At 41.0% G+C, this 22,748-nt stretch overlaps 1 long non-coding RNA gene across 1 annotated transcript in view; it reads left to right on the top strand.

Annotated features, from left to right (window-relative positions):
• Nucleotides 1-708: 708 nt before the first annotated feature.
• The window catches only part of LOC139178586 (uncharacterized), a 31,978-nt gene continuing 9,938 nt past the window's right edge, over nt 709-22,748 (top strand). Inside the window, exon 1 of the long non-coding RNA XR_011562966.1 lies at nt 709-1,014. This is a non-coding gene — a long non-coding RNA (uncharacterized lncRNA). The remainder of the gene's footprint in view (nt 1,015-22,748) is intronic.

Genomic DNA, 22,748 nt, shown 5'->3' with positions numbered 1-22,748 from the left:
GCAGCACAAACAGACACCACTACTACAAAAGCAGAGTTTCTGTGTACCGCACTTCCAGCTGCTCATGGGTGCCAAGCGGCAGGTTGCTCTCTTCACCCTCCTCCCCTTCCTGTCTCCATGCAAACTTCTGACCCAGCCTCAGCGCTGGGTGGAAAGTCACTGTTTATAGAGTGGAGGCAACTAGGAAACCTACTAAGAAGCTCTGTGTTTCTGTCATAAATAACCAGCTGTCTCGTGCAATTTCCTGAGCTGCAAAACCGGCAATGACAACCTGCCTTTCCATCCATCATCAGGCAGTGATTGTGGGTCCTCAGCAGGATGCTGACAAGTCCATTTCTCAAGGCTGTGGCCAAGCCTGCTTTTCACCACTGGAGGGTTAACTATAACTCTGCAATGCTGGGTATGACAGTACCCACACAGAATGGACATATAGTAGGAAAAAATCTGTGTTTTCTCCCATGTGATGTTCCAAAGAGAAAAATCAGCAAACTCTTTTTTCCTGATAAATCCTTGAAATTTTAGGTGCACAGAACCTAAACAGTAACTATGGCAACGCAAGCCACTCCAATAAGACTAACACAGATTATTTCCAGCACAATAGCTTGGCTTGTGCTCAGAAAGCAGAGGTAATGTTGGCTGAAAGCAATTCCTGAATTGGGGGGGAGCGGGGGACGCAGGGCGGGATAAAATCCTCTGGCGGTGGAACGAGAACTAGGTTTCTGGTTTCAGGCCTCTAGGATTCAGTGGCAAGATGAGTTAACTACTGGATTAATACCTTGCCACTCCACAGTAATGAACTGGCAGTCTCTTCATCGTCTGCTTTAGTTTCTTCACTTCCAACCACAAAGTCATTCAAACCCCAGGACTCCTAAGAACAGTAAAAAAGAACACGCGCTGTGAAAATTATAGAATTGGGCAGTTTGAACAGACATTAGGGATCACCTGGACTGGGAGCCTCTCGAAGACAGGAGAACAAGCTACATGTTTTGCACAGAGCTGAGGACCTGATCCAAGGTGGGTGAAGCTCTCTCTAACCTCATTTGTTTTACACAGAGAGAAACTGAGACCCAGGAAAATGAGGAAACTTGGTCTTGCTCACTCAGAATCAGGAGACAAAAGGGACTTCCTGGTTAAGACCAGGACAGAGTGAGGTTTGCATCATGGCTGTTAAATTCCAGGCAAGTCACTTAACTTCTCTAAACCTGGGTTTCCTTAAGATCAACAATATTTACGGTGATAAAAATAAGAATTAAACCTGATTTTTAAAGATGTTATAGGAATAAATGAAGCACTTCATGTAGACTCATGTAGTATATTTAGCTTACAAGTTATGAATGTGTGCTCAGTTGCCCAGTTGTGTCTGACTCTTTGCAATACCACGGACTGTAGCCTGCCAGGGTCCTCTGTCCATGAAATTCCCCAGGCAACAAAACTGGAGTGGGTTGCTATATCCGACTTCAGGGGACCTTCCCAACCCAGGGATCGAACCCAAGTCTCTAGTGTCTCCTGCATTGGCAGGTGAATTCTTTACCACTGCGCCACCTGGGAAGCCCATGTAGCATAAAACATAGGCACCAAAAGTAACTATTACCTTTAATGGCAAAGCCAGAACTAGACCAATTTCTCCCCAGAAGACTTGTGCATAATGCAGGAGGAAATCCAACTCCATCGTAATCTACAGCACCACCTCCTTCCATACCCTGTCTTAACCCGTTCACATTCAACAATCCTTCTTTAAGGCCATGGTTCTCAAACATTTTGGTGTCAGGATCGTTTTCCACATTTAAAAACTATTGAAGATTCCCAAAGAACTTTTGTTTATATGGGTTTTCAAAATTATATATTAGTCTATTTTAAAATAATAATAATAACCTCATTACACTTGAACATTAATACATATTTTCATGAAATATTACTATTTTCTAAAACAAAAAAATGTTTAATGAGAAGAGTGGCATTGTTTTACATTTATGTGAATTTCTTTAATGTCTGGCTTGATAGAGAGCAGCTGGGTTCTCATATCTGCTTCTGCATTCAATCTATTGTAATAGGTTGTTTGGGTTGAAGTATATGAAGAAAGTATGGTATCACAGAGATATATAGTTGGAATAGGAATATTTAATAGATTTCAGAAAATTGTGAATTTTCTTCTTTGATAATCAACTACATCAAAACTCTGCAAGTGTCAATTTCTTAAAGATTAGTTGTATGTACTATTTAAAACTGTATCAGTGAACTCTGTTATATTAAAACCTATCAGCTATCCTTTTTTACCTATGCGTGATTTTTTGACATCATGCATTGGTCATTTGGAAAATACTGGCCCAATGAGTTATGCGGACCTTCCAAATGTTGTCACATTTCACTATACAAGATCACATTCATTAACATCACTGCCAATCTCAAGAGATGAGTCTTGAAGTGTTAGGAAGCTGTCAAGTTCATAGTGGCAGATATTCTAATTTTCACTTGAAAGCTTGAATTTGATCTTTGGTAACAAATACTGTCAGTGTTTTCCTTGACAGGCTCATTACAATTATCTTTTGAGAAATTCTCTACTATATATCTAAGCTGGAGTAACTACAGTTTTTTGTTAAAAGATAATTTTTTTAAAAAGGTCAATCGTAACTCTCATACAGATATAAAACAACCACATTAGAGATTTTCTTTAAGTCCTAATGAGGGAACAAGGCAGATGTTTGAACCTGTTCAAAGGAGAAGCCAAAGAAGCACAAATCTGTAATGAATAGAAGAATGCTGAAGTGAATGTGCACATGGCGCAGAATAGAGGGGGGTGGGGTATCCCTCCACCAGACACAAGGCATTTGCATTTCTATAGAAAAGAATTATTCTGCATTGCTATCAGTTATCTACAATTTACCAAGTTGTAAAATAGCTCCATAGAATCCTAAGCAGCAAAGCATGTGGTATAGACAACACACAGTTTTCCTTTGAAGCACTAACCTTCCCCGTAGTCCTGTCACTCATTCTTTTGAGTGAAAAAAAAAAAAAAGGTGTTTTGTGAAAAAAGCAGCTTGTTCAACTCACAGCTTAACAGTTGCAGGAGTGCTCTTCCTAAGACAATCATGCCACTTTGGCATGAGACACAAGTAATACTAGGAAAGATCGGTGTCACCACCATGATTTCTCTGAAGGTGCTGACAGCTTTAATCACCAGTGTTTTTCCACCACTGGGGCTTCCCTAATGGCTCAGACGGTAAAGAATCTGCCTGCAATATAGGAGACCAGGGTTTGATCCTTGGATCAGGGAAGATCCCCTGGAGAAGGGAACAGCTACCCACTCCGGTATTCTTGCCTAGAGAATTCCACAGACAGAGGGGCCTGGTGGGTTACCGTCCATGGGGTGACAGAGTCGGGCACAACTAAGCTACTAACACTTTCAACACACGGAAATGGCAAATGATAGATTAATATTAATCGAAGAATAGTTTAGATCTTGAAGATCCCCTGACAGGTTCATGAGAGTCTGTGAATGTTCTAGAATCACTGCCCTAAACTATGTTGTTGATCATGGTAATGGCCTAAAGAAGAATGAGCAAAAAGAAGCAGAGAGATGGATACCTGTAAACTGAAAAATCAGACCTCACATGAGTCACTCCTTGAGGAGGGGAAAGTAATCAATGAGAATCTGGGAACAGTGGCATGGAGTTGGGGGAATAGAGAATGTAAACAATGATAAAACCCACCAAAAGTTGGGGGACTTTGTTGTTACTCTGTACTGGCAACGCCAAATAATGCCATTGATGAAATACTCCTCTCCACATGGGCAGACCATTCGCACTGCCCCCATCTTGTTCATCACCAACCAGAAGTATAGCCCTGAGTGAGATACAGGAGTCCACTCGCACTAGAGCTGCAGACTGTATAGGGGAGAGATGGCAACCATCCTGTTCCTACTCTTTCAGTAACTGACAAGAAATCTGGCAAGCATGGACACTTGTCAAAATCCAAATCAATCAGTATTGTGATCCTCCTCTCCCTCAAAATACAAGTATTATAACACTTCAACTTTAGTCACATCCTCCCCAAATTTTGAACATTATATACTTCAGTTTTCTTTTTTTTTTAACCTTATAAGACCTTTTTGTCTTATAGAGTTGATTTTTTTCCGTTCATGAACATATATAATGGAGAAGGAAATGGCAATCCACTCCAGTGTTCTTGCCTGGAGAATCCCATGAACGGGGGAGCCTGGTGGGCTGCCGTCTATGGGGTCGCATAGAGTCGGACACAACTGAAGTGACTTCAGTTCAGTTCAGTTCAGTCGCTCAGTTGTGTCTGACTCTTCACGACCCCATGAATCGCAGCACACCAGACCTCCCTGTCCATTTCCAACTCCCAGAGTTCACTCAGACTCACGTCCATCGAGTCAGTGATGCCATCCAGCCATCTCATCCTCTGTCATCCCCTTCTCCTCCTGCCCCCAATCCCTCCCAGTATCAGGGTCTTTTCCAATGAGCCAACTCTTCGCATGAGGTGGCCAAAGTACTGGAGTTTCAGCTTCAACATCATTCCCTTCAAAGAAATCCCAGGGCTGATCTCCTTCAGAATGGACTGGTTGGATCTCCTTGCAGTCCAAGGGACTCTCAAGAGTCTTCTCCAACACCACAGTTCAAAAGCATCAATTCTTCGGTGCTCAGCCTTCTTCACAGTCCAACTCTCACATCCATACATGACCACTGGAAAAACCATAGCCTTGACTAGACGGACCTTTGTTGGCAAAGTAATGTCTCTGCTTTTGAATATGCTATCTAGGTTGGTCATAACTTTCCTTCCAAGGAGTAAGCGTCTTTTAATTTTATGGCTGCAGTCACCATCTGCAGTGATTTTGGAGCCCAAAAAAATAAAGTCTGACACTGTTTCCACTGTTTCCCCATCTATTTCCCATGAAGTGATGTGACTTAGCAGCACATATATAATATTTTGTTTGCTCTTCATTTCTTCTTGCATCTCAGACCAGCCTTCTGCCTAAAGTATATTCTTGAGAATTTCCTTTGGTGAGAGTCTGCTGGCAATGACTTCTCACAGATTTTGTCTGTAAATCCTCCTTTAAAAATATTTTTTGCTGCATATATAATCCTAGGTTACTTTTTTCTCAGCATGTTTCAATGGGAGAGATATTTCAATGATGTCTTTTATTGCTGCTGAGAGGACAACTGTCAGGATAATTACTATTCTTTAAAGATAATCTTTCTGATTGCTTTAAGATCTTCTCTTTGTTTTGGTGTTCTGCAGTTTCGTGTATGCCATTTGCAGGTGTGAATTTCTTTCATCTTATGTGAGATTCACGAGGTTTCCTGAATGTGAAAATGGGTGTCTTTCACCGGTACTGAAAAATTCTCAACTATCACCTGTCCAGATATTGTCTCTGCAACATTCTTTCTCTCCCCTTCTTCTGGAACACCAATTATATGTGTATAAAATTATCTCATTTTACCTTCCAGATCACTTAACCTCTCTTTCATGTTTCCCATCCTTTTGTGTCTCTATGCTACATTCTGGACATATTTTTTAGAACTCTCCCCCTGGGTTACTGATTTCCTCCTTAGTTGTGTCTAATTAACTGTTGAATTCATAATTTTTTGTTTCCAGAAATTCTCTTTTAAGTATACTTTGTCAGTTTTACAGTCTGATTTTTATTCATAATTTTATTTCTTATTTCTTTAAACATATTAAAATACTTCTTTTATATGTGATAATTTCACTATCTACAGTCTTTATGGGTCTGATTCTGCTGTCTGATGTTTCTGTTGTCTGAGTACTCACATTACCTCACTTTCTTAGGTATTTTTATCATTTTTGAGCATGAGATAAACTTTCTTTAAAACTTTATCATGAAGAGTTCCTTACTTCCTTGAGGGTTGGGGAAGACAAGTTCTTCTAAGGGAATGTACATTTGGTTCTGCTAGGCACCTCGAGGACACTACCAATATAAGTCACTTTGGTTGTGTGAATTCATGTTATAGATCCTCATAAGAGTCGACTTGTGATCACAAATTTTCAGGGAAGTTATTTTTTTGACCCTCTACCCAGCCCCAATGTTTAAGACAAGCAACTACTTTTATTCTTCAGGTGACAGGTTTATTTCTAAATTACCCATGCACTAAACTGCCTATGCACTAAACTGGCTATGGACATCTGAAGTCCTCACTTTATAGAAGCGGTCCTCTTAGACTCCTATCTTAGGAAGATTCTAGGCTTCACCTTCTGTTTCCCCATGAAAAACCAAAGTTCAAAAATGAAGTCAGTTCAGGACTTCTCTGGTGGCACAGTGGATAGGAATCTGCCTGCTAATACACGGGACATGGGTTTGATACCTGGTGCAGAAAGATTCCACATGCTGCAAAGCAACTAAGCCCGCACTCTACAGCCTGTGAGGCACAACTAGTGAGCCCATGAGTTGAAACTACTAAAATCCATGCACCTAGAATCTATGCTTTGCAACAAGAGAAGCCACCACAATGATAAGTCCATGCACCGCAAGGAAGAGTAGCCCCTGCTCAGCTCAACTAGATAAAGCCAACTTCCAGTGCAGTTCAGTTCAGTTCAGTCTCTCAGTCATGTCCAACTCTTTGCAACCCCATGGACTGAAGCACGCCAGGCCTCCCTGTCAATCACCATCTCCCAGAGCTTACTCAAACTCATGTCCATCAAGTCAGTGATGCCATCCAACCATCTCATCCTCTGTCATCCCCTTCTCTTCCTGCCTTCAATCTTTCCCAGCATCAGGGTCTTTTCCAATAAGTTGGTTCTTTGCATCAGGTGGCCAAAGTATTGGAGTTTCAGCTTCAACATCAATCCTTCCAGTGAATATTCAGGACTGATTTCCCTTAGGATTGCTGGTTGGATCTCCTTGTAGTCCAAGGGACTCTCAAGAGTCTTCTCCAACACCACCACAGCGCAAAAGCATCAATTCTTTGGCGCTCAACTTTCTTTGTAGTCCAACTCTCACAACCATACATGACTACTGGAAAAATCATAGCTTTGACTAGATGGACTTTTGTTGGCAAAGTAATGTCTCTGCTTTTTAATATGCTGTCTCAGTTGGTCATAGCTTTTCTTCCAAGAAGCAAGCATCTTTTAATTTCATGGCTGCAGTCACCATCTACAGTGATTTTGGAGCCCAAAAACCAAAGTCTCTGTTTCCATTGTTTCCCCATCTATTTGCCATGAAGTGATGGGACTGGATGCCATGATCTTCATTTTCTGAATGCTGAGTTTTAAGCCATCTTTTTCACTCTTTTCTTCCACTTTCATTAAGAGGCTCTTCAGTTCTTCTTCACTTTCTGCCATAAGGGTGGTATCATCTGCATATCTGAGGTTATTGGTATTTCTCCCGGCAATCTTAATTCCAACCTGTGCTTCATCCAGCCCAGCATTTACCAAAAATTAAAAAATAGTGTTTTTAAAAATCAGCCAGTTCAACAAGTATCTTTGAGGCAAAAGCCATCTTTCGGGCTCTGCTTACTTTACTTACTTAGTTTTTGGTCTTTTAGGATTCTTTAATAACTTGCTGACTCATCATGAACATACTGTTAATGGCTTTTTATGTCATTGAGCACATTTAGTTGTTTTCAGCAGGAGGATCAGTTAAGAAAAGCCATTCCACTATACTGCAAGAAATGAAAGCCCCCATAAAAGCATGTGGTGCATGAATGATGATTTATCTGATGCAGTTTGGTTGCATGGAATAGGAGTGAGGGACAGCAGCAAGGTTGCAGCTGGAGATAGACTTGAAAAGCTCATCAGAAACTAGCCAATGAAGGGTGCTGACTGACATTCTATAACTGAAATTTATCCAGCAGGTAACAGAGGTTCTTCCAACTTTGGACTACGAGATCCATAAAGTTTTTCACATACTAACATCTTAGGCTTCTATTATTTTTTAATATTTATTTTTATTTTTTTTTTGGCTGTGTCAGGCCAGGCCTTAATTGTGGCACACGGGATCTTTAGTTGCAGCATGCAAATTCTTAGTTGTGACATGTGGTGGTTCTCAAAATGTGGCCAAATTCCACCTGCAACAGAATCCTGTAGTTCACTTATCAAAACTTGCCCTCCCCTATACCAAACCTACTGAATCAGTATCTTCAGAGAATGAAGGTGGGGAAGAGACTACTAAGGGATTAGAAAATCATCTTTAATGAGATAAAACTGAGGGAGAGCATATCTTGCAGAGCATATCTCTTGCTATACAGATGAATGTTACTTCATTAAACCTTTGTTTAGGTATTAAAAAGTGTGTGTGCGTGTGTGTGTACCTGTGTGTGCACACACACTGGAACAAGCCGTAAAATGTGTTTTACATGTTGAAGTCAAAAAAGTTAGAAATCATCGTCTTAGAGGATGTCCTTTATACTGCTTTTCATCAGGCTTTACCTATAATTAAAATGTTGTAAGAAAAGGAATGCAGTATAATTTCCCCATGAATAACCCTACCCATAGCATGCTGGGACACATTTATGTTTGTACATAAATCAATTAACTTGGGCACTTCTTGAATCAAAATGAAGTGATTAGAAAGCATCTCTATGAATCTGGTATGGGTAGAAACACGATGTTAATTGTCACCTATTCAGGAACTGTTTTCTTCTTTTCCTCAAGAGATTACAAAGCCTGTGTTACAGCTCTCATCATCTCAGCAACCCTATACTTCAGGAAATGAAGTATCACAAAATCCTGGCACAACTGACTCCAAAGAACTAAGTGGGTCCTTTTGCTGAGCAATACTGAGTATTGCTCCCACAAGTAGTCATAGCTTGTTGCCTGAATGCCTTTTGCTATTTGGATACTTTTTCATTACACTTGTGCTTGCTTCAATCTGTGGCTTAGTCTTCCAAAAAAAAAAACAAAAACAAATACAAAATCATCCATTCAAACATCACCAAACACAGATACACACACAAACTGTTGTCTTAAATATACTTTGCAATGTCACTCACCAAATGCCTTTAGTATGTTTTCCATTTCCCTACCTCTAGAACTTTTTTCTTTAATTTCAATCACATTTTTACATAAAGAATCTTTCAAAAGGAATACTTTATACATCTTTTGCAAAAGGAAAACAAGCACTTGCCAAAAGGGAAGATAAATATAAAAATAAATGTGAGGGAAGGAAAACTAAGTTATTAGAGTCATTAGAGTTATCTAAAGGCCAAGTTATCAGAGTCAAGTTAGATTCCATTACCTGCTGGGCCTCTGAACCTATTCTCTTTGTTTAAAAATAAATAAAAGCAACTTCATGAAGCCATGAAAATAATTAATTATTTTTTAAAAGACCTCTAAGGACCAGACTCTTTTTTCCTATAATGCTATCAAATGGCATGAGCAATGGGAAAAGGAAATAACTTTCTTGATAGTGGTTCATTTTGTTTCAAGGCTGAACAGGTATCTTTTAGAACTGTCTCCCGTTTCATTAGTATTGCAGACTTTAGGAAAGGATGGTATAGACTTGGTGCTATAGTGTGCATAGCTGCAGTGTGCATCAGTATCGGTATCACCTAAGGGCCATTAGAACACAGATGGCTGGACCTCATTCCCAGTTTCCGATTCAGCAGATAAGGCCCAAGAATTTGTATTTCTAACAAGTTTCCAGGTGGTGCTGATGCTGTGGGTGCAGACCACACCTTGGGAAATATGAATCCTGCACATCTTTCACAATCCTGTTTAACAGGGTCCCTCCTTCTCTGCAGTCTCTGTCCTAATCACTTCCTGTCCATCTTCCTTATTCTTTTCACCCAAATCACTTGATTATCCTCCCTTCACAAATCCCAAGCTTTGAAATACTATTTGTCTATCAACCCACACACACTTATCAAGTAATAATTCATTTTCTCATGTTTCATTAACCAAAGACAAGGGTAACCACCAATCAGAGCTCCCAGTCAGCATGGAGTAACTGGTGTTTTTATATTGGCTTGCTATAATTCTAGCCCAGAAAAAAGAAATCTGATGTTTTAGTTTAAATAATCTGTGCATCTAATTTCTGATATATATGAGCTTTTTTGGTCCGTCTTTTTGAAGTATTGAAAATAGCTCACAAACACCTCCCCCCCTTCTTCCCCCAATACCCCCATGAGGCTGGGAAGCTCAGGTTGGGACCACCTGGTATCTATCACTCATCTGGTAAATAATCACTGATTGTCTTCCGTCACTTGTCCTATTGTTATCCCTTAACAGCGTGAAGGGATTGCATCTGGTCCTTCTTTGTAAACTGCACAGTACCTTGCTTAGGGCTTTAGAATATTAGCAACTGCCCCTCAAAAAATGAAAGAAAAAAAAACTGTTTATTTAATGTTTGACTATACTACAAAAATATCAGGGGAGAGCAACATAATGAAAGAATATTTGTAGTAAAACAGACAATATAGAAGACAAACCCAAAAGTTACCCTTTGGGGAAGGAAAATGAGTCAACAAAACAATTAATTTCCAGGGTGGGTAAAGAGACTTGAAAATAACTGCTTGCCTGATTAAGTTCACTAGGATATGATTCCATTGGATTGCTCTGCCTGGGGCCTCCTGGAAGGCTGTTAGGAGGAAATGCTGGAAATGAGTCTGATTTAATCACAAGCAGACAAACTAGGGATCTGGAGTGATGGTAAGGTCTTAATGAATCAGACATAATTATGCCTTCCTCAAGAGTATGTGACTCTTCCTTTTTCCAAAACTCCACTTAAAACTCTCTCCCTCTTAGACACCATCCCTGGTGATGATTACTACCATCCCAGCCTGACCTGATTCTGATCACATTTCTTTCTGAATTCCCTTAGCAATATGGACTCCCGGCATGTTGCACTGAAACTACTAATGAAGCTTTTTCATGTGTGTGTGGGGGGGGGGGGGTGGGGGGGGTGGGTAGGTGGGTGAGTGTGTGTGTGTTGGGAAAGTGCCCTTCTTCCCTACAAAAAATAGCCCCCACCCATCTATGACAAAGACATAAAGCTTGCCTGTGATAATTTCTTTATTGGATGACCTTATTTATGCCAAGCATCTTCTTTCAAAATGCCAGCTACAGTAAGCTGTTATTCGTCATTAATCTGTTTGTGACCCTTCCTGGCCTTGCTGATGATGCTCAAATAGTACTGCTAGCACTGTTTTGGATAGTTCCACCATGGAAATTGCAAGGAAATCTTTGGACTACTGACAACTCCAGAAAGATGCAAAAAGCAAGGTTTTAGGTTGCTGTTTTACGTATCCCAAAGACTTATTCAGATCAGATCAGATCAGTCGCTCAGTCGTGTCCGACTCTTTGTGACCCCATGAATCGCAGCACGCCTGGCCTCTCTGTCCATCACCAACTCCCGGAGTTCACTCAGACTCACGTCCATCAAGTCAGTGATGCCATCCAGCCATCTCATCCTCTGTCATCCCCTTCTCCTCCTGCCCCCAATCCCTCCCAGCATCAGTCTTTTCCAATGAGTCAACTCTTTGCATGAGGTGGCCAAAGTACTGGGGTTTCAGCTTTAGCATCATTCCTTCCAAAGAAATCCCAGGGCTGATCTCATTCAGAATGGACTGGTTGGATCTCCTTGCAGTCCAAGGGACTCTCAACAGTCTTCTCCAACACCACAGTTCAAAAGCATCAATTCTTCAGCGCTCAGCCTTCTTCACAGTCCAACTCTCACATCCATACATGACCACAGGAAAAACCATAGCCTTGACTAGATGGACCTTTGTTGGCAAAGTACTGTCTCTGCTTTTGAATATGCTATCTAGGTTGGTCATAACTTTCCTTCCAAGGAGTAAGCATCTTTTAATTTCATGGCTGCAGTCACCATCTGTAGTGATTTTGGAGCCCAGAAAAATAAAGTCTGACACTGTTTCCACTGTTTCCCCATCTATTTCCCATGAAGTGATGGGACCAGATGCCATGATCTTAGTTTTCTGAATGTTAAGCTTTAAGCCAACTTTTTTACTCTCCACTTTCACTTTCATCAAGAGGCTTTTGAGTTCCTCTTCACTTTCTGCCATAAGGGTGGTGTCATCTGCATATCTGAGGTTATTGATATTTCTCCCGGTAATCTGGATTCCAGTTTGCGTTTCTTCCAGTCCAGCATTTTTCATGATGTACTCTGCATATAAGTTAAATAAGCAGGGTGACAATATACAGCCTTGACATACTCCTTTTCCTATTTGGAACCAGTCTGTCGTTCCATGTCCAGTTCTAACCGTTGCTTCCTGACCTGCATACAGGTTTCTCAAGAGGCAGGTCAGGTGGTCTGGTATTCCCATCTCTTTCAGAATTTTCCACAGTTATTGTGATCCACACAGTCAAAGGCTTTGGCATAGTCAATAAAGCAGAAATAGATGCTTTTCTGGAACTCTCTTGTTTTTTCCATGATCCAGTGGATGTTGGCAATTTGATCTCTGGTTCCTCTGCCTTTTCTAAAACCAGCTTGAACATCTGGAAGTTCACGGTTCACATATTGCTGAAGCCTGGCTTGGAGAATTTTGAGCATTACTTTACTAGCGTGTGAGATGAGTGCAATTGTGCAGTAGTTTGAGCATTCTTTGGCATTGCCTTTCTTTGGGATTGGAATGAAAACTGACCTTTTCCAGTCCTGTGGCCACTGCTGAGTTTTCCAAATGTGCTGGCATATTGAGTGCAGCACTTTCACAGCATTATCTTTCAGGATTTGGAATAGCTCAACTGGAATTCCATCACCTCCACGAGCTTAGTTCGTAGTGATGCTTTCTAAGGCCCACTTGACTTCACATTCCAGGATGTCTGGCCCTAGGTCAGTGATCACACCATCGTGATTATCTGGGTCGTGATCTTTTTTGTACAGTTCTTCTGTGTATTCTTGCCATCTCTTCTTAATATCTTCTGCTTCTGTTAGGTCCATACCATTTCTGTCCTTTATGGAGCCCATCTTTGCATGAAATGTTCCTTTGGTATCTCTGATTTTCTTGAAGAGATCCCTAGTCTTTCCCATTCTGTTGTTTTCCTCTATTTCTTTGCACTGATCGCTGAAGAAGGCTTTCTTATCTCTTCTTGCTATTCTTTGGAACTCTGCATTCAGATGTTTATATCTTTCCTTTTCTCCTTTGCTTTTCACTTCTCTTCTTTTCACAGCTATTTGTAAGGCCTCCCCAGAGAGCCATTTTGCTTTTTTGCATTTCTTTTCCATGGGAATGGTCTTGATCCCTGTCTCCTGTACAATGTCACGAACCTCATTCCATAGTTCATCAGGCACTCTATCTATCAGATCTAGGCCCTTAAATCTATTTCTCACTTCCACTGTATAATCATAAGGGATTTGATTTAGGTCATACCTGAATGGTCTAGTGGTTTTCCCTACTTTCTTCAGTTTAAGTCTGAATTTGGCAATAAGGAGTTCATGGTCTGAGCCACAGTCAGCTCCTGGTCTTGTTTTTGCTGACTGTAAAGAGCTTCTCCATCTTTGGCTGCAAAGAATATAATCAGTCTGATTTCGGTGTTGACCATGTGGTGATGTCCATGTATAGAGTCTTCTCTTGTGTTGTTGGAAGAGGGTGTTTGTTATGACCCATGCATTTTCTTGGCAAAACTCTATCAGTCTTTGCCCTGCTTCATTCCGTATTCCAAGGCCAAATTTGCCTGTTACTCCAGGTGTTTCTTGACTTCCTACTTTGGCATTCCAGTCCCCTATAATGAAAAGGACATCTTTTTTGGGTGTTAGTTCTAAAAGGTCTTGTAGGTCTTCATAGAACCGTTCAACTTCAGCTTCTTCAGCATTACTGGTTGGGGCATAGATTTGGATTACTCTGATATTGAATGTTTTGCCTTGGAAACGAACACAGATCATTCTGTCATTTTTGAGATTGCATCCAAGTACTGCATTTTGGACTCTTTTGTTGACCATGATGGCCACTCCATTTCTTCTGAGGGATTCCTGCCCGCAGTAGTAGATATAATGATCATCTGAGTTAAATTCACCCATTCCAGTCCATTTCAGTTCGCTGATTCCTAGAATATCAACATTCACTCTTGCCATCTCTTGTTTGACCACTTCCAATTTGCCTTGATTCATGGACCTATATAGCTAATTACACAGCTTATCAGAGTAAAAGATCTGGGTGCTATGTGATGTTCTACCCCCTCATTCATGCTTTATTGAATAATATAGTTCAAATCCAACAAGCTCCTCCTCTGATAAAGTTCCTGCTTTGGCCCATTGCTACAGCAACTTGGGGCCATAGTCCAAGATGACAGCAAATGTGTTAAATATTTCAGCAAATCCATTTTCTCCCTGCTTTAGTGACCTCAGAGCCAAAACTGTATTTGATAGCATACAAGTTTAGAAGAAGTATTGTGCCTATAATTTTTTTTTCCTTTTTCAACATGGAAATCAATCGTATTTATATTCCTGAGCAGTGCCATCCATGTAATAGGCATTGAAAAAATACTTGAGGGAAATTAAGTTATACATGATGCATTGACTACACAGATGTACTATCTCCTTTTCCTGCTGCTGCTGCTGCTAAGTCACTTCAGTCGTGTCCAACTCTGTGCGACCCCACAGACGGCAGCCCACGAGGCTCCCCCGTCCCTAGGATTCTCCAGGCAAGAACACTGGAGTGGGTTGCCATTTCTTCTCCAATGCATGAAAGTGAAAAGTGAAAGTGAAGTTGCTCAGTCGTGTCTGACTCTTAGGGACCCCATGCACTGCAGCCCACCAGGCTCCTCTGTCCGAGACCCCACCAAAAATGACAGTGAAAGAATTTAAAAGGAATATATTCACATAAATGAAGAAAATGGGAAATTACACCACAGTAAGCAAGTGTTTGGGAGAACGCAATGGCAACCCACTCCAGTACTCTTGCCTGGAAAATCCCATGGACGGAGGGGCCTGGTGGGCTGCAGTCCATGGGGTCGCTAGGAGTTGGACACGACTGAGCGACTTCACTTTATTTTTTCACTTTCATGCATTGGAGAAGGAAATGGCAACCCATTCCAGTGTTCTTGCCTGGAGAATCCCAGGGACTGGGGAGCCTAGTGGGCTGCCGTCTATGGGGTCGCACAGAGTCAGACACAACTGAAGCAACTTAGCAGCAGCAGCAGTAGCAAGAGTTTTCCACTCTTTTTTTTTCAGCTTTTAAAAAAACTGTGGTAAAATATATACAACACAAAACTTAGTATTTTATCCATATTTAAGTGTACAGTTCAGTGGTATTAAGTACATTTACATTATTGTGTACCATCCCAAAATAAAACCCTGGAGCCATTAACAATGCTCCAACTAAACCAAGGCAAAACCCTATTCCCCCTCCCTCCACTCATGGTAATCACTATTCTTTTTTTGTCTCTACATATTTGACTACCCTAGGTACCTCATATAAGTGGAATCAGATAATATTTGTCCTGGTGTGACTGGCTTATTTCACTTAACATAATGTCTTTAAGCTTATCTATGTTATATTAATAGCATGTGTTAGAATTTCATTCCTTTCCCCCTCCCCTACTAAATCAGACATATTTCATTTTTAATTTTATTGAGGAAAATAATTGATAGAATTTTTTCCTTTTCAAGGCTGAATAATATTCCACTGTATGGATATTAACACCCTTTATTTATCCATTCATCCATCAAAGGACATCTTGGCAATTTCTACTTTTTGGCTATTGTGAATAATGCTGCCATGAACATCGGTGTGCAAATAATTATTCAAGTCCCTGCTTTCAAAACTTTTGTGTATATACCCAGAAGCGGAAATGATGAATCAAATGGTAATTCTATGCTTAACTTTTTGAGGAAACATAATTTTCCACAGCAGGTATACCATTTCATATTCCCACCAACAAGGTGCAAGAGTTCCAGTTTCTCCACATCCACCTGAGCACTGCTGTTTTTTTGTTTGGGGGACTTTTTATGATGTCAGCCTAATGGGTATGAAGGGGCATCTCATTATGGTTTTGATTTGCATTTCCCTGATGGTTGATGACATGGAGAAGCTTTTTATGTGCTAATTAGCACCTTTCCTGTTCCTTTTTTAAAAGATGGAAAGCGGATGGAGGAATAGTAATGTAGCAGAGCAAAGGAAGGCGAGCATGGAAGGGGGGTTACAGGTGAGAAGCAAACTGATAGCCTCACAAAACCTTTAAAAGATTCAGGCCATGATAAAAGGGTGGACCAGGGTAAGGATCAGAGCTGAAGACACCCTCTGCCCTTGAAGCCAAGCAGTTTCTCTTTACCTAGGCAGGAGGATGGAACCTTGATCCCTGGCAAATCTGAAGTGGGGAGGCCCTAGATTCCAGTACAGCTGGCACAGGAGCCAGCAGGAGTGAGATAAGGTCTGGAAACGGGGAGACGGAGCGAGACTCCATCCTGAGCAGTGGGGTCCCCAGCCTTCTTCCTCAACTCTGCTCCCCAAATGTAGGCAGCAAGTGTTACCCCTAGACAGCATATGAGAGGATTCTTCTCCTAAGAAACTGAACTGCCCCACGGGAAGAAAATCATGGATAATATCACTTGGGGTTCCTGTAACAAAAGAGCAAGATCCCCACAAAACCCAACAGGAAAGGCTCCCACTTGACAAGCTCTGTATACACACATAGAAAACTTCCAATTAGTCTTTTTTTTTTTTTTTGCCTTTTTTCTTAGTTGAAATATAGTTGATTTACAATTCTGTCAGTTTCAGACATATGGCAACTTGACTCAGTTTTATATATATATATATATGGAAAGTAATTTTATATATGTATATATTTGTGTATATTTATATTCTTTTAAAAATTATTTTCCCTTATAGGTTATTATAAGATACTGAGTATAGTTCCCTGTGCTATAAGTAGGTCAATAGATAACAAGGTTGGTGATCTATTTTATGTATTGAAGAAATGATGTTAAAGCTGAAACTCCAGTATTTTGGCCACCTCATGTGAAGAGTTGACTCATTGGAAAAGACTCTGATGCTGGGAGGGATTGGGGGCAAGAGGAGAAGGGGACGACAGAGGATGAGATGGCTGGATGGCATCACTGACTCGATGGACGTGAGTCTGAGTGAACTCCGGGAGTTGGTGATGAACAGGGAGGCCTGGCGTGCTGCGATTCATGGGGTCGCAAAGAATCAAACACGACTGAGTGACAGATCTGATATTGATCTGATGTATATTTTAATCCCAAACTCCTAATTTATCCCTCCTCCCTCCAATTAGGTCTTGTGCCTTACTCTAAAATATGAAGTGACAACTAAGGGTCACCAGACACCAGAGAAGAGCCCCCATCCAGAAAAACAAAGACTAAAACAAAGTCTCCAGAAACCTGGATCAGGAAGAAACAGGTGATGCCAGAAACAGAGATACCTTCAAATAAAAATTACAATTAAAACTCCTACAGAGTTAAGAGAAGACACTGCATCCATCAATTTTTTAAAAGTAGTACACTATGAAAAACAAAAAGAACCCTTGGAAATCAAAACTGCTCATCAATGTTAAAAAGTTAACAGGTTGGAATTAATAAAAAGGCAAAATTATGGAAAATAATAAGGATAGTATAAGGATAAAAATATTTTGAGAATCAATTGAATTCAACATTGAAATAAGAAAACAGAGAAGAACAACACTATCAAAGAAATAATTTAAGAAAAATTTCCTGGAACTGAAGGACACGAGTCACCAGTTGACAATCTAATGAATGAAGAAAGATGAATGCCAAGTTTCAGCATACCAAGGACACAGAAAAGAACTACAAGTGTCCAGATAGACAAGTCACTTACAAGAAACAGGATTAAAAATGGTCTTAGACTTCTCAAAAATGACCCTAGAAGCTAAGAAGACAATGGAACAATGTCTTTAAAGGAAAATAATTTGCGACCTGAAATCCATAGGGCCAAACTGAAAATACAGAGTGAGGGTAGGAAAAAAGACATTTTCAGATAAGAACTCAAAAAAAAAGCCGTACCTCCCATGTATCATTTCTAAGAAAGCAATAGAAGGAAAGTGTTATAAAAACTAGGAAGGAAAGCAAGACATGGGACCCAGGAAACAGGGGTTCTAACATAAAAGAAAAGAAAACGTCCAGTATAATAACTAGGTGAAAGGCCCAATGTAAAACCTGTCTATCCTGGAGCAGGAGGACTTTAAAGAGGAAAGTTCCACATACAGTGGTGTACACACTTGGGCATGAAAAATGACTGATGTACCATAAAAGTTCTAAATAGAAAGAAAAGGCAACCCACTCCAGTATTCTTGCCTGGAGAATCCCAGAGGAGCCTGGCAGGCTACAGTCCATGGGGTCGCAAGAGTCAGACATGACTTAGTGACTAAAACACTGGAGAAAGACTACCCTTAATTTGGCAGCAAGTGACAACTGTCCTTAAGATTTCTTTTTTTCCCCGATAGAAAAAGAAAACACATGGAAAATGAAAATAATAAATTTTCTATTCAAACATTAAAAAAAGAAAAGGACATGTAGATAGGAAACAATGCAAGTGGAAAAAAAAACTCAAACAAACAAGCAAGCATTATCACCTCCAGAAAAAAAAAAAGATACAAGGAGGGCTTTTTGTCTTCACAATAGATAATAATTATATAAACATAACATGATATCAATAAATACTGATTATAATGGCTTGCAGGAAAGGGTAGAAGGCAAGTAATTGACACTTTTATCTCAGATAACAGCAAGTCAATCAGTTCAGTTCAGTCGCTCAGTCGTGTTTGACTCTGCCACCCCATGGATTGCAGCACGCCAGGCCTCCCTGTCAATCACCAACTCCCAGAGCTGACTCAAACTCATGTCCATCGAGTCGGTGATGCCATCCAACCATCTTATCCTCTGTCATCCCCTCCTCCTCCTGCCTTCAATCTTTCCTAGCATCAGAGTCTTTTCCAAGGAGTCAGTTCTTTGCATCAGGTGGCCAAGTAATGGAGTTTCAGCTTCGGCATCAGTCTTTCCAATGAATATTCAGGACAGGGCAGGGGCTCTGGGTGCAGCAGACCTGGGTATGGCATAAGCCCTCTTGGAGGAGGTCGCCATTAGCCCTACCAGGAGCCTGGTAGGCTGCAGTTCATGGGGTCACTAAGAGTTGGATATGACTGAGCATCTTCACTTTCACTTTTCACTTTCATGCATTGGAGAGGGAAATGGCAACCCACTCCAGTGTTCTTGCCTGGAGAATCTCAGGGATGGGGGAGCCTCGTGGGCTGCCGTCTATGGGGTCGCACAGAGTCGGACACGACTGAAGCGACTTAGCAGCAGCAGCAGAGCTGCCAGAACTTACACAGGATTGGAGAAACAGACTCTTAACAGGGCACAAACAAAACCTTGTTTGCACCAGGACACAGGAGAAAGGAGCAGTGACCCCACAAGAGACTGACCAAGTCAATAGGTGGCTTCTATAAATGGATAAATGATCAATCAAGAAAGTGTTTTATTTTGAATGTAGCAACAAATATCTCGATGGTTGAAACTGAAAACTTTTGGGTAAATGATAGCCTAATGCATCCTTTCTGACTTAAGAATGTTTTTATGGAAACAGTGTAGATTCATTCTTTTTTTAATTGAAGTATATAGATGATGTATAAAATTATGTAAGATACAGGGGTACAATAGAGTGTCAAAATGGCCATACTACCCAAGGCAACCTACAGATTCAGTGCAGTCCCTGTCAAAATACCAATGGCATTTTTCACAATATTTTTTGGATCTGTCTCCTAAAGCAAAAGAAATAAAACCAAAAATAAACAAATGAGACCTAATTGAATTTAAAAGCTTTCATATAGCAAAGGAGACCACTGATAAAATTAAAAGATCTATTGAATGAGACAAAATATTTGCAATATGACCAATAAGGGATTAATATCCAAAATATACAAATAGCTCATACAGTTCAGTTCAGTCTAGTTGCTCAGTCATGTCCGACTCTTTTCGACCCCATGGATTGCAGCATGCCAGGTTTCCCTGACCATCACCATCTCCCAAAGCTTGCTCAAACTCATGTCCATCCAACTATCCATTCAAAAGCATCAATGCTTTTGAACTGTGGTGTTGGAGAAGACTCTTGAGAGTCCCTTGGACTGCAAGGAGATCCAACCAGTCCATCCTAAAGGAAATCAGTCCTAAATATTCACTGGAAGGACTGATGCTGAAGCTGAAACTCCAATACTTTGGCCACCTCATGCAAAGAACTGACTCCTTGGAAAAGATGCTGGGAAAGATTGAAGGTGGGAGAAGGGGACAACAGAGGATGAGATGGTTTGATGGCATCACCAACTCAATAGACATGAGTTTGAGTGAACTCCGGGAGTTGGTGATGGACAGAGAGGCCTGGAATGCTGCAGTCCATGGGGTCCCAAAGGGTCGGACATGTTTGAGTGACTGAACTGAACTGAGGTTGGTCATAGCTTTTCTTCTAAGAAGCAAGTGTCTCTTAATTTCATGGCTGCAGTCACCATCTGCAATGATTTTGGAGCCCCCAAAAATAAAGTTCCTCACCATTTTCATTGTTTCCCTATCTATCTGCCATGAAGTGATGGGACTGGATGCCATGATCTTAGTTTTCTGAATGTTGAGCTTTAAGCCAACGTCTTCATTCTCCTCTTTCATCAAGAGGCTCTTTAGTTCGTTCCTCTTCACTTTCTGCCATGAGGGTGGTGTCATCTGCGTATCTGAGGTTATTGATATTTACCCTGGCAATCTTGATTCCAGCTTGTGCTTCATCCAGTCCAGCATTTTGCATGATGTTCAGTTCAGTTCAGTTCAATCACTCAGTCATGTCCGACTCTTTGCGACCCCATGAACTGCAGCACACCAGGCCTCCCTGTCCATCACCAACTCCCCGAGTCCACCCAAACCCATGTCCATCGAGTCAATGATGCCATCCAACCATCTCATCCTCTGTCATCCCCTTCTCCTCCTGCCCTCAATTGTTCCCAGCATCAGGGTCTTTTCCAATGAGTTAGCTCTTCGCATCAAATGGCCAAAATATTGGAGTTTCAGCCTCAACACCAGTCCTTCCAATGAATACCCAGGATTGATCTCCTTTAGGATGGACTGGTTAGATTTCCTTGCAGTCCAAGGGACTCTCAAGAATCTTCTCCAACACCACAGTTCAAAAGCATCAATTCTTCGGCACTCAGCTTTCTTTATAGTCCAACTGTCACATCCATACATGACCACTGGAAAAGCCATAGCCTTGACTAGACAGACCTTTGTTGGCAAAGTAATGTCTCTGCTTTTCAATATGCTATCTAGGTTGTTCATAACTTTCCTTCCAAGGAGTAAGCATTTTTTAATTTCATGGCTGCAATCTCCAACTGCAGTGATTTTGGAGCACAGAAAAATAAAGTCAGCCACTGTTTCCACTGTTTCCCCATCTATCTGCCATGAAGTGATGGGACTGGATGCCATGATCTTAGTTTTCTGAATGTTGAGCTTTATGCCAACTTTTTCAGTCTCCTCTTTCACTTTCATCAAGAGGCTCTTTAGTTCTTCTTCACTTTGTGCCATAAGGGTGGTGTCATCTGCCTATCTGAGGCTATTGATATTTCTCCCGGCAATCTTGATTCCAGCTTGTGCTTCCTCCAGCCCAGAATTTCTCATGATGTACTCTGCATATAAGTTAAATAAGCAGGGTGACAATATACAGCCTTGACATACTCCTTTTCCTATTTGAAACCAGTCTGTTGTTCCATGTCCAGTTGTAACTGTTGCTTCCTGACCTGCATACAGGTTTCTCAAGAGGCAAGTCAGGTGGACTGGTATGCCCATCTCTTTCAGAATTTTCCACAGTTTATTGTGATCCACACAGTCAAAGGCTTTGGCATAGTCAATAAAGCAGAAATAGATGCATGATGTACTCTGCATTTAAGCTAAATAAACAGGGTGACAATATACAGCCTTGATGTACTCCTTTCCCAATTTGAAACCAGTTTGTTATTCCATGTCCAGTTCTAACTGTTGCTTCCTGACCTGATCATACAACTCAACATCAAAAAAAAAAAAAAACAAGGAATTACAGCATAGATTCATTCTTTATCAGGTTCCCAGAAGCGCTATGGAAGAATAACAGTTATGAGTACATATTCTTACTCTCGCTCAGTTGTGTCTGACTCTTTGCAACCCCATGGACTATATAGTCCCTGGAACTTTCCAGGCTAGAATACTGGAGTGGGTAGCTGTTCCCTTCTCCAGGCGATCCCAACCCAGGGATTGAACCCAGGTCTTCCACACTGCAGGTGGATTCTTTACCAGCTGAGCCATCAGGAAAGCCCAAGAATACTGCAGTGGGTAGCCTATCCCTTCTCTAGTGGATCTTCCCAATCCAGGAATCAAACCAGGGTCTCCTGCATTGCAGGCGGATTCTTTACCAGCTGAACTACCAGGGAAACCCCATTCTGGACTCACATGGCCCGAATATTCAGCTTGACTCTGCCACTTCTTATTAACAAGGTGAATTTGGGGAGGTTAATGCACCACTCTACCTTAGTTTCCCCATATGTAACAGAGGAAACATAATAATACCCCCTTAATGGAATTATTGTGAGAATTAAATAACGCATGTAAAGCACTTAGCATTCTGCCTGGCACACTGGACACATTCATAAAGTATTAGCGATCACCACCACCATCCCCTAGGATGGTTCTCTCCGGATATGCCACCCTGCCACCTTTCAGTACCCTTCCAAAAAGATCACTGTGGTAGAATGACAGGTGAAGGACACAAAACAGGTAACTGGAACTCAAGCCCTGCTCTTCCATCAGAAATAACTATGTTCTAAATGCAAAGCTCTACAGGATTGGT

This window comes from Bos indicus, chromosome 22, assembly GCF_029378745.1.
Source record: "Bos indicus isolate NIAB-ARS_2022 breed Sahiwal x Tharparkar chromosome 22, NIAB-ARS_B.indTharparkar_mat_pri_1.0, whole genome shotgun sequence".
Taxonomy (NCBI): Eukaryota; Metazoa; Chordata; class Mammalia; order Artiodactyla; family Bovidae; genus Bos; species Bos indicus.
The sequence above is the reverse complement of the archived record's forward strand: the minus strand, read 5'-3'. Positions and strand labels throughout refer to the sequence as shown.